The sequence below is a fragment of the Pelophylax lessonae genome (genome assembly GCF_965119305.1).
Source record: "Pelophylax lessonae genome assembly, chromosome: 2".
Lineage (NCBI taxonomy): Eukaryota > Metazoa > Chordata > Amphibia > Anura > Ranidae > Pelophylax > Pelophylax lessonae.
This window is the reverse complement of record NC_138769.1, coordinates 159,941,019-159,958,225: the sequence shown is the minus strand read 5'-3', so window position 1 is coordinate 159,958,225 and position 17,207 is coordinate 159,941,019.

Sequence of the window (17,207 nt, the reverse complement as noted above, 5' to 3'; positions counted from 1 at the left end):
CTCGGCAGAAAAAAAGTTCCCCACCCCTGCTTTAAAAGAATACTACTTACATCTAAGTGAAGTTGAGCTATGCTTTTCAAGCATAACCTTATTGCCTCGCCCCTGTTTAGCTAAGCTTTTTTGACATGGGGATGATTCTGCAGGTCTATAATCGCATTGATCACTTCATGAAACTGCCCATCCTCCCCTTGAACCAGTAACATCAACGCAATATCCAGAGTTAGAACTCTTTTTCCACACTTGCTTGTAGAATAAAACTAATTACTCCTATCTCACGTAGACTTGCACAGTTAAACTTGGGAGTGCTGGCAGACTAGTAACAACAGGATACTGGACTGACTAGCAGAAATGAAAAAGTGCCACTCAGTGCACTTCTTGCGGCATGTATGCGTTCCTTGATGATCCAATCGAGGACGAATACTGCTGTGCGAGATGTGAGCAACTTGTTGCTCTGGAAGCCCACATCGTGGATCTAAAGAACACAGTGACAAGACTGCGTGGCATCTACAACCTGGAAAGGAGCTTGGACTTTACCCATCAGGCGCTGGCAGGGGTCAGCATAGAGGAGGGAGGAATGGAGGAGACGCAAGCAGCAGAGGTACGCAGCTGGGTGACTGTTAGGAATGTTAGGGGGAGGAGTGTCAGGGAGGCCAGTCCTGAGTTGGTAGACCCCAACATGTTTGCCGAGTTGCAGGTTGAGGGGGATATCAACTCAGGGGTGGCAGTGCTGGAGCATGCGCCCTCCCCCAGCTGCCAGGGGGGGGGTCGGCTCCAGGAAGAAGGGGGGCCGTAACTCAGGAAAGGTTAGAAAGGTTGTGGTAGTGGGGGACTCAATTATCAAGAGGACAGAGAGGGCAATCTGTAAAAAAGATCTCGTGAACCGAACAGTATGTTGTTTACCGGGCGCCCGCGTTCGGCATATCGCAGATCTGGCAGACAGATTGTTGTGCGGGGCTGGGGATGACCCAGCGGTCATGGTGCATGTGGGCACTAATGACAAAGTTAAAGGTAGGTGGAGGATCCTTAAGAACGATTTCAGGGACTTAGGTAATAGATTGAGGAAAAGGACCTCCAAGGTGGTTTTCTCTGAAATACTGCCTGTACCTCGAGCCACACAGGAGAGGCAGAAGGAGATTAGGGAACTTAACAAGTGGCTGAGGAATTGGTGTAGGAAGGAGGGGTTTGGGTTCCTGGAGAACTGGGCTGACTTCTCAGTCGGCTACCGGCTCTTTAGTAAGGATGGGCTGCACCTTAATGGGGGCGGTACAGCTCTTTTGGGGAGAAAGATGGCCACCAAGTTGGAGGAGCTTTTAAACTAGGAGACGGGGAGGAGGGCTCAGAAGTAGAGTCAGTTAGGAGGGAGCAAAGGACTGAAGGCAGTTGTAGGGTCAGCAGCGACAGTAGGTCCACAACGTCTATTGGTAGGTCTGTGCGGGAGAACCGCAGACCAAACAGGAATAAACATAACCAATCACGTTTAACTTCCGTAAAACTAAGAGGGGTATATGCTAATGCCAGGGGCCTAGCTAATAAAATGGATGAGTTGGAAATGTTAGTACATGAGGAGGACATAGACCTAGTGGGAATAACGGAGACTTGGTTCGACCCCTCACATGACTGGCTGGCAAATATCCAAGGGTATTCAGTGTACCGGAAGGACAGGGTAGGAAAAAGAGGGGGAGGGGTATGTCTCTACGTCAAGAATAATGTAAGGGTGATAGAGAGGAGTGACATTACGGAAGGGATGAGTATGGAGTTAGAATCCGTGTGGGTAGAACTCCATAGGGAAGGAGAAAAGGGAAAAGTAATTGTGGGGGTTTGCTATAGGCCACCTAAACAAGGGGAGGAGGTAGAGCTGGAATTTTTAGCACTTTTGGGTAAAGTGGCAAAGCTAGGATCAGTCATCATATTGGGGGACTTCAATTATCCCGACATTGACTGGGGAGAGGGGACTACACACTCACATAAGGGCCGTCAATTCACGGAAACCTTACAGGATAATTACATGTCACAGTTGGTGGATTCCCCTACCAGAGAAAACACAATCCTGGATCTATTGATCACTAATGACCCAGACCTAATCTCGGAGGTAGGAGTCCAGGACAACCTGGGCTCTAGCGATCACAGGATGATCACATTTAGCGTAAATAACAATATAGCAAGGCAAGTGGGGAACATAAGAACCCTTAACTTCAGAAGGGCAAACTTTCCAAAATTGTACTTGTTGATGGAAAGGGTAAACTGGGACCGAACCCTGGGATCCCTGACCACAGAGGAAAAATGGGAATGCTTTAGGAACATATTAAGCAAAGGCATCTTGCAGTGCATTCCTATGGGAAATAAATTTAGAAGGGACAAAGCCAAACCTGGCTGGCTAAACCGGAGCGTTAAAAAACTTATTAGGGGAAAAAAATTGGCCTTCAGGAAATATAAATCAGAGGGCACAGTATTGGCTTTCGACCAATACAAGGAGGCAAATAGGAAGTGTAAACACAAAATCAAGATGGCTAAAATAGACTTTGAGAGACAAATAGCGGAGGATAGCAAAAAAAACCCAAAGAAATTCTTTAAGTATATCAACAGCAAAAAAACTAGGGCAGAGCATATTGCACACATAATTAACAATGATGGGAGGATGGTTACAGAGGACACTGAAAAAGCAACCGTACTGAATGCTTTTTTCTCATCAGTCTTTACACAGGAATCGGAGGGGTACACTGACCATGACTGTATAGTTAGTAGTAATACACAGGACTTGCCACTATGGCTAACAGAGGGTGAAATCAGGGAAAGGCTGGATAAACTCAACACAAACAAATCACCAGGCCCGGATGGCGTACATCCGAGAGTACTCAAGGAACTCAGTAAGGTTATATCCAGACCACTGTTCCTGATCTTTGCGGACAGTATTAGGACAGGAGATGTACCAGGGGAGTGGAGGAAAGCTAACGTGATTCCGATATTCAAAAAGGGTCAGAGGCATATACCGGGAAATTATAGGCCTGTCAGTCTGACATCAGTAGTATGTAAACTTCTGGAGGGGATGATAAGGGACTATATCGTAGAGTTTGCTAAGGACAACAGCATCATCAGTAGTAACCAGCATGGGTTTACAAATGGGCGTTCTTGTCAAACCAATCTCTTAACATACTACGAGGAGGTGAGCTGTGAGCTAGATAGGGGCAGACCAGTGGATGTGGTGTACCTAGATTTTGCTAAGGCGTTTGATACAGTTCCCCATAAGCGCTTAATTTATAAAATAAGGTCTGCAGGTATCGACAGCAGGGTTTGCTCTTGGATACGGAACTGGCTAAAAGGGCGTGTCCAAAGGGTGGTAATAAACAGCGCGTACTCAGACTGGTCTGAGGTAGTAAGCGGGGTCCCCCAAGGCTCAGTCCTAGGACCAACCTTGTTCAATTTATTCATAAACAGCATTGAGGACGGGATCAGTAGTTCAATATCAGTTTTTGCAGATGACACAAAATTAGGCAGGACAATAACAGCACAGCATGAAGCAGATATCCTACAGAATGACCTGGACAAAATAACGGAGTGGGCAACGACATGGCAAATGAGGTTTAACGTGGAGAAATGTAAGGTTTTACACTTGGGGACTAGAAACATAAAAGCACAATACACGTTAGGAGGGGAACCCTTGGGAGAATCAAAAATGGAGAAGGATCTGGGAGTCTTGGTTGATGATAGACTAGGCAACAGCATGCAATGTCAAGCGGCAGCTGCCAAGGCTAGCAGAATATTAGCATGCATAAAGAAAGGGATGTATTCCAGAGATAAGACTATAATCCTTTCACTTTATAAAACTCTGGTCCGACCTCATCTGGAGTATTCGGTCCAGTTCTGGTCACCAGTCCTCAGAAGGGATGTGTTGGAGCTGGAGAGAGTCCAGAGAAGGGCAACTAAACTAATTAGGGGATTGGAGGACCTTGATTATGAGGAGCGTCTGCAATCGCTTGATTTATTCTCCCTGGAGAAGAGACGCCTGAGGGGGGACATGATAGCAATTTTTAAATATCTAAATGGGGATCTAGGCTTAGAAAAAAAGCTGTTCAGTCGAAGGGATTGCATGAGAACTCGGGGGCATACAATGCGATTAGAGGAGAAGCGTTTTAACCTCAGGCAACGTGGGGGGTTCTTTACTGTTAGGGCTACAAGATTGTGGAATTCTCTACCACATGAGGTGGTTTCTGCGGGTAGTATGGTGGCTTTCAAAAGACTCTTAGACGTACATCTCAAGGATCAGAACATTCAGGGGTATGCAAGATGATTACAGCCACACACATCTACACAGGTTGAACTGGATGGACTTTTGTCTTTATTCAACCTCACCAACTATGTAACTATGTAACAGGTTGGAATTGATCAGAACTTGCTTGCTGTCTTGGAGTACGACAGGCTGGGAAATGTTACCCATATAGTAAAAAGACCTATGTCTACAGAGCAAACACACACTACAATAGCCCTAAACTACTGATAGCCAAAAAATACCAGTAATAATACTGTTATTATAGTACTAAATAGCTTCATATATTAATTGTATTGATGTGCCACAGATTTTTAGTTTGACAGTTTTGACCTCTAGAGTGAGCCTTTACAAATCTGAAGATCAAATACAATCATTTAATTTTCAGCATTTTTATAGTACCAACTTATTACACAGCAAATCAAAATATGGAGCAGCAAATAAGTGAAATTGGGAAATGTTATTTTTTACATAAATATTAAAAGCATACCTGAAAACATGCACTTCAACTACATTAAAGTTTAATATTGGTAATAGAATTTATTTGGAGTTATTTGACTGCTTTAATTATATTTTTTTTTCTATGCTTTAACATTTCACGTTTGCAAACAGGGCTCACATTTTTCAGAAATAAACTGCATTTTTACTAATTAAAAAAAAAGTAACCTTATGAACTCAGTTTAGAAAAATGTTAAAAAACAAAGGATTGGTCTGTCTTCAATGTTTGGGGGCCAGTTTACAAAAACAAGTTCTAAAACAGGATGTGGTGCTGCAATTTAAAGTGAACTCATGGACAAACTAAAATAATGACACACATGATGCAGACTTATACTATCATGACTATAGTTTTTATTTTCCTGTATTGTCCTGTAACATTGTTTATTACTTGCTGCTCATGGCTATCGATTCATATATTTCCACTTCCTTTCACTGTAAGACAACGCTGTTTGTCTTTCAGTGAAATTGAGCAGTAGCACTGTCACCCTGGGGACAGCGTAGTCTTATAATTACAGTTTTAAATAGACTTTAAAAGAGAAGCAAGGCGAAAGACCTTTTGGCCATACTTCTCTAGGGGGTCACTGGAGTGCATGTACATGTGCTCTCCTGTGACCCAGAATCACCCGCTAGCTTGCTAAGGCTTAGTGATGGCTGATCTCACAGAGCAACTCCAGGCTCTGGAAGGATCTGACCATATTGATTGGATTCACTAAGACCCCGGATCATCAGCTGGCTCTGGCTCTCAGCTGATAGCCAAAGCCAGCTGCTTCCTACCCCTCCACAGCCTGGAGCTTCAAGGAGTGCTGGAGCAGAGTGGAGAGCAATGACAGACAGTCACTGCTCTCTGCATAGAGCTGACCAAGAACTGAGTGATTAGCTGTCATGTGATAGCTCAGTCCTCAGGCTTAGACCCGGCAGGGGACAGCAACAGTATCTGACCAATGCTGCAGCATAGGGATATGCATGTTTGTTTTTTTATGCACCGAAAACTTCTCCTTTAGGATACAAACTATAGTACAACTCCAGCTAACATTTTTCTGTTAAATTTATTTATTTTTTTGTAAATTTAAGGAAAAATAAAAATAACAGCAGTCACATCCACCCAAGGGCTAAAACATTTGATAAAATGTGGAAAAGATGCATTAGGTCAGGAAATTGTGGCCATAGGTGAAACCACAGGTAGCCCATCAGACAAAGGACATTGTCTGGTCCATACCAGAGGATAATAGCGGGTTGTTGAGGATTAGCAATAAAGATAAATAGGAAAACATTAACCAGACTGAAATCCAAAGTTTTAAATTATGCATCAAAGAGCTTAAAGAAGACAGCTAACCAAATGTGGGAGCCAAAGGAAAGCTGTGATGGGAATAGAGCCACAATTTGGCAATTCCCAGAACACCCATATAGGAGCTTAAAAAAAGAGTAATTGCAGCGCTATAAACAAACAAAAATAATATCTACAAAAGTAATGAATCTCAAATCATAATAAAGTGTCCATCATTGAATCCAAGTGAACAAACAAAGTTTCAAATCAAAAAAAGTGTCCATAATTCCAATGAAAAAAAGGAATCCAAAGTTGCCCAGCGCATGATAAAATTTCAGGTGTCACCCATGGTGTCTTGCCTTGACCAAACAGGTAAAATGCAAACTTACCAGACGATATTGCTGTCCATATTATAGGACAACAATCTCGTGTAGGATATGGAAATATCTGCTGAGACTGACCAAACCGATGGCACTCCTGCACATAGAGATGAAATCAGCAAAGAGTCCAGCGGAATAAATCATTAGGCATTAGAAAGAAATAGATTTTCATAGTGTAGTATTTATTAAGCCAAAAACATATTAAAATAAAATCATGGTAAGAATGAAACTCACATAAAAAACTAAAACACCAGTACATATGCAGAAAACACTCGTAGTAAGGATAATAGGAGGTCCATAAAGTGCATAAAAAAAGTCCAATACACTTACTGTGAGTGCCGCCAAACTAGACCTAGAATAGCGGCTGGACCTCAGGCATATACAGTATCCAGGGCCAGTGCTAGGCTATTTTGCACCCTAGGCAAGACCAGCTACTTGAGCACACCCCCCCCCCCCAAAATAAAAAATAACTGTACACATTGCCACCTTTCTTGTACATAATGCCCCCGTTTAACACTGCTCTGCTACACCCCCTTCCTGCACACACTGCCCCTCTTTAGCCCTATACCCCCCTTCATATACACACTGCCCCCCTTTACCCCACACACCCCTTTATATACAAAGTGCCCCCCTCTCTAGAGGTGACATCCACCGGGGATGAGGAGGTGACAGGAGAGGAATGTCTCACTGGCCATGGCTGCGCCCTAGGTGGTAGTGCGCCCTAAGCGGCCGCCTAGTTTGCCTAGTGGTAGCACCGGCCCTGACAGTATCTCACAAAAGTGAATACACCCTCCACATTTTTGTAAATATTTTATTGTATCTTTTCATGTGACAACACTGAAGAAATGACACTTTGCTACAATGTAAAGTAGTGAGTGTACAGCTTGTATAACAGTGTAAATTTGCTGTCCCCTCAAAATAACTCAACACACAGTCATTAATAGAATAAATATATGTATCAGCGCTGCTCACTCTATAATGTCTAAAGTGCTGAATATATGGTAAAATGAATAAATAAATAAACAAACCTATCTCGATAATACAATTAATTTGTTACGTCCTACAAGTGTCACCAATAATAATATAGCTACCACTATGCAAAGATACAATATTTTTACATACAAATCATTAAATTTAAAGTGCAATCACATATATAAAATATAAAGTGCAACAAAATGCTGGATAAATATAAAGTGCCAAGTGATAGTTGCAGAGCCATAAATTAGCTTGCGTTCCAATCACCGGAAATGGAAATGACGTCAGAGGACGCCCAGGAGGAGGGGCGAAACATGTCAAGCTGCGAGTCGTAAGTCTGACGTTACTTCCGTTTGTGTATATTGGTTTTTATTCAATAAATAATTTTCGGAAATACTACACTATGGAACATTCTCTTTTTTGACACCATCTGGATGAGAGGTAATGAATAATAGAGGACCCGGAGTCCAGGAGGAATTAACCCTTGAATGAGGCATTTTTGCGCAGTTTCCACACTATTGAATAGGATATTGGGCTCATATCTTCTTATTGTCTGGTGAGTGGGGACGAAAGAGGGGAGCACGGAGTGAAGTACTTGGCACAATTTGAGCACTTTTGTGATTTTTTTTCACCACAATTCATCACTGTATATAAGGACTTTTGCAGGACTTTTCATAGAAGTACAGCATTTAACCAGTGCAATTGTACTGGTCTATCACATAGCACTGTGTGTATATTTATCAGAATATTATCTAGCTAATTTATGGTTCTGCAACTATCACCTGGCACTTTATATTTATCGAGCATTTTGTTACACTTCATATTTTATATATGTGATTGCACTTTATATTTAATGATTTGTATGTATATATGGTATCTTTACACAGTGGTAGCAATATTATTATTGGTGAGACTTGTAGGACGTCACACATTAACAAGTCCAACACATTCATTTTATTATCGAGATAGGTTTGTTTACTTATTTATTCATTTTACCATATATTCAGCACTTTAGACATTATAGAGTGAGCAGCGCTCACTCTAAAATATCTAAAGTCATAATTTCATATATTTATTCTATCTATTAAGAAATTTCCCTTTTATCAGCAGCAGCCCATATTTGCACCAGATTGGGAGATACCACACAAAGGATAAAATATATAAATACCATTTTCCTAAGCGCAGGTATACTTGCAATTTCTTGACACAGCCATTAATGTCTAAACCGCTGGCAACAAAAGTGAGTGCACCCCTAAGGGTCATTTTCCCTCCTGGTGCCATGTGACTCGTTAGTGTTACAAGGTCCCAGGTGAATGGGGAACAGGTGTGTTCAATTTGGTGTTATCCCTCTCACTCTCTTATACTGGCCACTGGAAGTTCAACATGGCACCTCATGGCAAAGAACTCTCTGAGAATCTGAAAAAGAGAATTGTTGCTCTACATAAAGATGGCCTAGACTATAAGAAGTTTGAAAAGACCCTGAAACTGAGCTGCAACATGCTGGCCAAGACCATACAGCGGTTTAACAGGACAGGTTCCACTCAGAACAGGCCTCGCCATGGTCGACCAAAGAAGTTGAGGGCACGTGCTCAGTGTCATATCCAGAGGTTGTTTTTAAGAAATGGGCATATGAGTGCTGCCAGCATTGCTGCAGAGGTTGAAGGGGTGGGGGGTCAGCTTGCCAGTGCTCAGACCATACACCACACACTGCATCAAATTATTCTGCATGACTGTCGTCCCAGAAGGAAGCCTCTTCTAAAGATGATGCACAAGAAAGCCCACAAACAGTTTGCTGAAGACAAGCACACTAAGGACATGGATTACTGGAACCATGTTCTGTGGTCTGATGAGACCAAGATAAACCTATTTGGTTCAGATGGTGTCAAGCTTGTGTGCAGGCAAACAGGTGAGAATTACATCCCTGTATCAGAAAAACTGAAACTTGAAAGGAGTAAAAGAGGTGCATGGAAGCCAGCCAGCCCCCAGTCGGATGTACTCACCCTCCAGTCTGCCACCAACCAAGTAGACCTGTCTCACAATATAAATAAAGAACAGGGGTTTAGTTGACACGCATTTGCAAACGCATGTGTAAGCTGCAAGGCCTCTACATGGCACCCTGTGTTACTTGCAGTCCTAACACTGACTATTTTGAGTGTCTCCACAATGGAAGCACATGGCTGCTAATGGATAGATGGGAGACAGGTGAGAGGGAGACAGCCCAAACTTCCCCCAACCCGCTCCCATCTATGACTGGTCTAATATATTATAGCTTTAATAGCTATGTTTGTAGCAATGGTACAAAACTGAAAAGGACTAGCTGGAAAGAATACACCTCCAACCCCTTGGTGGATACAGTATAAAACACAGATTGGAACTTTATATGAGGCATTGGCCTGTAAAGCACAGTGCCTTCATCCCTAATTTCATAAAATATTTGGGACTTTAAATGAGACACAAGCATGGTCTCCATCCCTGTATATGAAAAAAACTGAGGTCAAATCAGACTGCATCCACCAAAAACGCACAAAAATCGCACGGTGGGACTTTAAATGAGGCATCAGCCGGTAGGCATAGCGCCTCCATCCCTGGTCACATGAACAATATAGGTTATTTGGAACTTTAAGTGAGACACCAGAAGGTAATACCCAGCGTCTCCATCCCTGTATCAGAAAAACTGAAAGGATTAAAAGAGGTGCATAGAAGCCAGCCAGCCCCCAGTCTGATGTACTCACCCTCCAGTCTGCCACCAACCAAGTAGACCTGTCTCATGATATAAATAAAGAACAGGGGTTTAGTTGACACGCATTTGCCTCCCTGTAATCTGTGAGCAAAAGGCATGGAACTTTTGGTGGTTTGTAGGCTAAGATAAAGGAGGGAATCAGATTCTGTAGTAAGCGTAAACAAACGGACAGGGCGCTAATTGATAAAGTATGGACACAGCATAAAGCTAAGCCTATTCAAGACAGGGACGGGAATTTCCAGGAGTGCAAAACTGTAGTGAGGGTTCACAGTAAGGGATGGTAGTTTGCAAAACATAGTTGTAATTAGGTGTCTGTTTAATTCCTAGGTAACCCATTGTTAGAAAGGCCAATTAATATGGAAATGAGATTAAATATAGGTAACTGCTTCGTTGGGAAGTGACATGTTTTTAGAGTCTTGGATTTGGCTTTATATACCCTAAAGACTAAAAAATTTGATGGAGATTCAGGAGGGTCATAAGGATTTTAGTAAGAACTCAAAGGGCAATATTGGCAAATAAGTTAATTTTATAATGCAGACTGCCATTCAAAACCCCTGTTATATCTGGATTTTTCTTAATTGACATATGGGTTTAGTTTTGTAATGATTCATTTATCGGATGCAAAATTTGATTTTCGGATGCATCCGAATTTTCCGAATGGACACAATGAATGTAAACAAATCAGAAAAAAGTTAGAATGATATTAACAAATGCATTTGTTACATTCGGATTAATTGACAATAGTTGTTTGTTAAGGAGCGGGCGGCCACCGCGCAGTGGCGGAGCTAGAGGGCTAGCTGGGGTGGCAATTGACACCCCAGAAGACATCCTTGCCACCCCTGTTGCCACCCCGCTCGCTTATGCTCATAACATTAGCTGAACGAGCTGTGCAGCAAGTTCTCTGTGACTGTGTGCAGGGGCGGACTGACCATTCGTGCGGTGCCGCGTCAGAGGGGGGGCCCCATAAGAGGCTCAGCAGTCTGTCCCTGGAGGTGCCCACACAGCTCGCACTGTAGAATGGAGGACATCTGTGCTCCAATAATGCAGTGAAGAATGGATCCTTGCCGGCAGTGGATGCGGCTATAGGAGAGGAGTCGGGTGCTGGCCGGGATCATGGTGCTTTAATGGAGCTGTGGGGATGATAATAGTGACAGGCGCTCCGGCCACCTCTCCTCCCTGAAGAATTCAGCTGAGGGGCGGGGCCACACATCCATGCCGTGGGGGACAGCCAGGAGATCGTCGGGGGATGCTGCAGACTGAGACAGAGTGCAGAGAGTGGAAGAGGACAAGAGGTCTCGGAGGAGCCAGCCACCCACCCACCCATCCCCCAACCACCCTGACCTGTGTGCAGAGCCAGAGCAGCAGCAGGTCAGACAGTGTAAAACTTTTTTTGTCACTGGCAGGAATTGGGGTGTTCGAAGTTGACTGAAAACAGAGATGCAAATGCATGTCTAATGCTTCCAGGACTTCAACTTTTTTTTTTTTTTACAGACACTTAGATTTACACTGGTGCGATGGAAGAAATTGCATGTGATTCGCACCACACTGCTGTGCAAATCACATGCAATGTCTTTGCAATGCGAATTCAGCCATACAGATTGTACAGATTGCATGGCTGAATTTGCATTGCATTTGGACCAAAGTCATGCAAGACCCTTTTATGGTCTGCCCCAGAATCAGATCGCGTGGGTGTTCACACCTATGCGATTCCATTCCTGCCTGAACTGACAGTTTGCACTGCAATATGTGAATTAATCTGGGGGTATCGTTACCTTTGTATTGACACCCGCAGTGATTCGCATATGGCAGTGTGAACTGTCTGCGAGTCGGGTGCAATGCGGGAACCTGCAGTGGATTTGCAGGGTTACCGCATCGCACCAATGTGCAATGTGAACCGACACTTGGAAAGGAAACCATAACTCCTGAAAATCCACTGCGGGTTCCCACATTGCACCCGACTCGCAAGCAGTTCACACTGCCATATGCGAATCACTGGGAGTGTTCAATACAAAAGGTAACGATACCCCCAGATTAGTTTACATATCGCAGTGTGAACTGTCAATTCTGACAGGAATCGGATCGCATTAGGTGTGAACACCCATGCAATCTGATGTTGGTTCAGACCAAAAAAAGGGTCCTGCATGACTTTGGTCCAAATGCGATGCAAATTCAGCCATACAATCTGTATGGCTGAATTTGCATCGCAAAGACATTGCATGTGATTTGCATAGCAGTTCCCCCCCGAATCACATGCAATGTCTTCCATCGCACCAGTGTGAACCAGCACTAAATGTTTCATTAGCATGTACATAGCTGAGGTAATAAAGTCATTTTGTACAAAGTGCACTTACCCCCCTACAAAAACATAATCAGTTACTCTCGGTCCACATAGATGCGATGCGGGAACCCTGCAAATCCACTGCGGGTTCCCACATCACATTCAACTCTAAGATAGTTCACACTGCCATATGCGAAACACTGGGGCTGTCAATACAAAGTTAATGACCCCCCCCCCCCAGATCAGTTGGCATATCGCAGTGCGAACTGTCAGTTTGGACATGAATCGGATCGCATAGGTGTGAACACCCATGAGATCTGATTCTGCTGCGGACCCAAAAAAGGTTCCTGTGTGAGTTGTGTCCGAATGCGATGCGAATTCACTACATTGATGGGTTGGGATGCTGGTTACTACATCGTCAATTGATGGGGGGGGGGGGGGCATGCTGGTCCCTACATTGATGGGGGGCAATATTGTGCAGCCCTACTCATAGGCGTGTGCCGGGTGTGCCTAGGCACACCTTAATCACCCTCGTGCAGTGCTTCTGCCATGGCTGCCGCCGCTGTGTCTGCTGCTTTCTGCTGCTTTCTGCCCCTGGCTGCTCAGCTCCCTAACCCAATCCTGTCGGTGCGGAGACTGAGAGGGACTGTCTGGGGGAGGACCCTGGCCTGCTGTAAGGGGGGGGGGGGGTCTATATAGAGGACCTCACCTCACCCTGGCCTGCTGTAAAGGGGATATATGCCATAGATCCCCCTTTAGAGCAGAGCCCTGTGATCGGTGTGCGGCCTTAAAAGAATAATGTTTACTTTGATAATTGTTTATTTAATTAAAAATGTTTTAATAACGCTTAGAATGTTTGTTTAAATTTATTTATAAAAGTGTGTGTATATGTGTGTGTATGTATGTATGTATGTATGTATGTGTATATATATATATATATATATATATATATATATATATATATATATATATATATATATATATACACACACACACACATATACATATATACATATACACACACGCATGTATATTGACCCCCCAAAATAATACCTTGCCACCCCTTTGCCACCCCTGTTTTAAAAGTCTAGCTCCGCCACTGCCACCGCGTCTGTAATGACCATGACTCATCTGCTGTAAGCGGGCTTTACATATCAATCTCAGATCAACATTTAAGAGAGATATAGGTATAAAATGTTGAGGCTTGGAAGCCTCAGTTGACCTCTTAGGGATCATTGTGATATGTGCCTACAAGAGCACAGGGGAGGGACAGGCTCCCATCTTGAGGATGTTAAAATAGGTTGGTAATATGGGGAACCAGATGGATAAATCTTTTTTTTCTTTCTATGGCCTGAAAAACTATTTGGACTGGGTGTTTTAGAGAGTTTTAAAAATTTGATAGCTAATAAAATCTCAGCTTCAGAGATGTCTTCACTGAGAGCTTTATCTGCTTTCTCAGAAAGGTAGGAAGCCATACAGTATCTACAAAAGTGAGTACACCCCTCCCATTTTTGTAAATATTTTATTATATCTTTTCATGTGACAACACTGAAGAAATTACACTTTGCTACAATGTAAAGTAGTGAGTGTACAGCTTGTATAATAGTGTAAATTTGCTGTCCCCTCAAAATAACCCAAAACACAGCCATTAATGTCTAAATCGCTGACAACAAAAGTGAGTACACCCCTAAGTTAAAATTTCCAAATTGGGCCCTAAGTGTCAATATTTTGTGTGGCCACCATTATTTTCCAGCACTGCCTTAACCCTCTTGGGCATGGAGTTCACCAGAGCTTCACAGGTTTGCCACTGGAGTCCTCTTCCACTCCTCCAGGATGACATCACAGAGCTGGTGGATGTTATAGACCTTGTGCGCCTCCACCTTTTGTTTGAGGATGCCCCACAGATGATCAATATGGTTTAGGTCTGGAGACATGCTTGGCTAGTCCATCACCTTTACCCTCAGCTTCTTTAGCAAGGCAGTGGTCGTCTTGGAGGTGTGTTTGGGGTCTTTATCATGTTGGAATACTGCCCTGCGGCCCAGTCTCCAAAGGGAGAGGATCATGCTCTGCTTCAGTATGTCATAGTACATGTTGGCATTCATGGTTCCCTCAATGAACTGTAGCTCCCCAGTTCCGGCAGTACTCATGCAGCCCCAGACCATGACACTCCCACCACCATGCTTGACTGTAGGCAAGACAGAAGATCTCCTCACCTGTTTGCCGCCACACACGCTTGACACCATCTGGACCCAATAAGTTTATCTTGGTCTCATCAGACCACAGGACATGGTTCCAGTAACCCATGTCCTTAGTCTGCTTGTCTTCAGCAAACTGTTTGCGGGCTTTCTTGCCCATCATCTTTAGAAGAGGTTTCCTTCTGGGATGATAGTCATGCAGACCAATTTGATGCAGTGTGCGGCGTATGGTCTGAGCACTGACAGGCTGACCCCCCCCCCCCCAACCTCTGTAGCAATGCTGGCAGCACTTATAGGTCTATTTCCCAAAGACAACCTGTGGATATGATGCTGAGCACGTGCACTCAACTGCTTTGGCCAACCATGGCGAGGCCTGTTCTCAGTGGAACCTGTCCTGGTAAACCGCTTTATGGTCTTGGCCATCATGCTGCAGCTCCATTTTAGGGTCTTGGCAATCTTCACGCTCCAGATGACGTCGTATGACGAAACGCGTAGGGCGTGGTTCACGTACGTCAATACGTCACTTCCGGGAACGGTGGTTTGAGCCGGTGGAACGCGGAAGCGGTCCGGCGAACACCTCTCAAAGCTGATAGTGAACTCCCTAACTGTGAGTGGATGCTACGTTTATTTGTCTGGACATAACATATGCTACGCAATGGAGGCTTATCCTTTATTTTAGTGACCGAAGAAGTGTCGAGGGATCGGCCAAAAGAGTGTGGTAAGCAGCGGTGTTTTCGGTGAATCACCTACCGACACCATACTTTGTTTGATTTCTTAATCACTACACGGGGTTTTGGCAATATCAGCACTCAGCACTTTATATGTATAATTATATGCATAACATATGATGTTTACAGTATGTTTACAGTATGGTACACTAGGCACAGCCCATAAATAGCACGTAGCACTTTATATATCTAATTGCGTGCACCTTTAGCACTATATGCACTTTTCTATTTTGCACATGCACGTTTTATAAGTGGTAGCGCCGGTCCCAACATTTTTGCAATTTTTTCATGGCGAGGCCTGTTCTCAGTGGAACCTGTCCTGGTAAACCGCTTTATGGTCTTGGCCATCATGCTGCAGCTCCATTTTAGGGTCTTGGCAATCTTCTTATAGCCTAGGCCATCTTTATGTAGAGCAACAATTCTTTTTTTCAGATCCTCAGAGAGTTCTTTGCCATGAGGTGCCATGTTGAATTTTTAGTGACCAGTATAAGAGAGTGAGAGCGATAACACCAAATTTAACACACCTGCTTCCCATTCACACCTGAGACCTTGTAACACTAACGAGTCACATGACACCAGGGAGGGAAAATGGCTGTTTGGGCCCAATTTGGACATTTTCACTTAGGGGTGTACTCACTTTTGTTGCCAGCGGTTTAGACAACAATGGTTGTGTGTTGAGTTATTTTGAGGGGACAGCAAATTTACACTGTTCTGCAAGCTGTACACTCACTATTTTACATTGTAGCAAAGTGTCATTTCTTCAGTGTTGTCACACGAAAAGATATAATAAAATATTTACAAAATTGTTAGGGGTGTGCTCACTTTTGCAGGATACTGTAAATGTTGAAAAAAAATAAGATTTTTGAAAGATCTTACCGTAAAATCTTTTTCTCTGATGTCCATCCACAGATGCAGCCCATCTCCATGAGCTGAGTGGGTTAAGCTCCTCCCATCAGGAGTAGTCTAGGCAGGAAAATTTGAATGTACACGCCCTAGGGTCTGTCCCTCCAGGCATAACTCCCACTGCCACAGCCCAGCATATCAGTTTAGTTTTAAAGCAGTGAAGACAAAAGAACCAACCCCAAACAGAGGGGCGGGTGCTGCGTCTGTCGATGGACATCAGAGAAAAAGATTTTACAGTAAGATCTTACAAAAATCGTATTTTCTCTATTGTCCATCGACAGACGCAGCCTCATCTCCATGAGCGGAGTGGGACGTCCCAAAGCAGTATAGGCATGAGGCATGGGAAAAACGCAACTAGACAGTAATGTAAACTCAAAGAGGCTGAACCTAGCAAACCAGGCAACATAGAGCTCAACCAAACAACAAGAGCTCACCCAGGTAAAATATCCCTATGAGAATAACAAAAAAACATTCTATTATGAAACCGCAGCCTGTAAAACTTTGCGGCTAAAATAGGAATCCGAAGATGCCAACAAATCCACCTTGTAAAATTTAGTAAGGGTGTGCACAGACGACCAAGTCGCTGCCTTACAAACTTGTACAACAGAAGCCTGATGGCGAAAAGCCCAAAAGGGACTCAGCGCTCAAGTTAAATGCGCTTTCACAGGGAAAGGAGGAACCTGACCCTTGATTGAATAAGGCTGAACAACTGTCTGCCTGATCCATCTCGAAATGGTCACAGCGGACGGAGCCAAACCTTTGCGAGGACCGTCCGGAAGGACAGAGAGAGTCCAACTTCCTGAAGGACTCAGTAACCATCAGATAAACCCTTATTGCCCGAACCACATCCAGAGAGTGCAAGGCAATCTCTCCTTGGGATGTTTAGACTTAGGACATAAGGAAGGCAACATGATGTCTTCATTAAGATGAAAATCCGACACCACCTTAAGGAGAAAAGACAGATTAGGTCGAAGGACCACTTTAT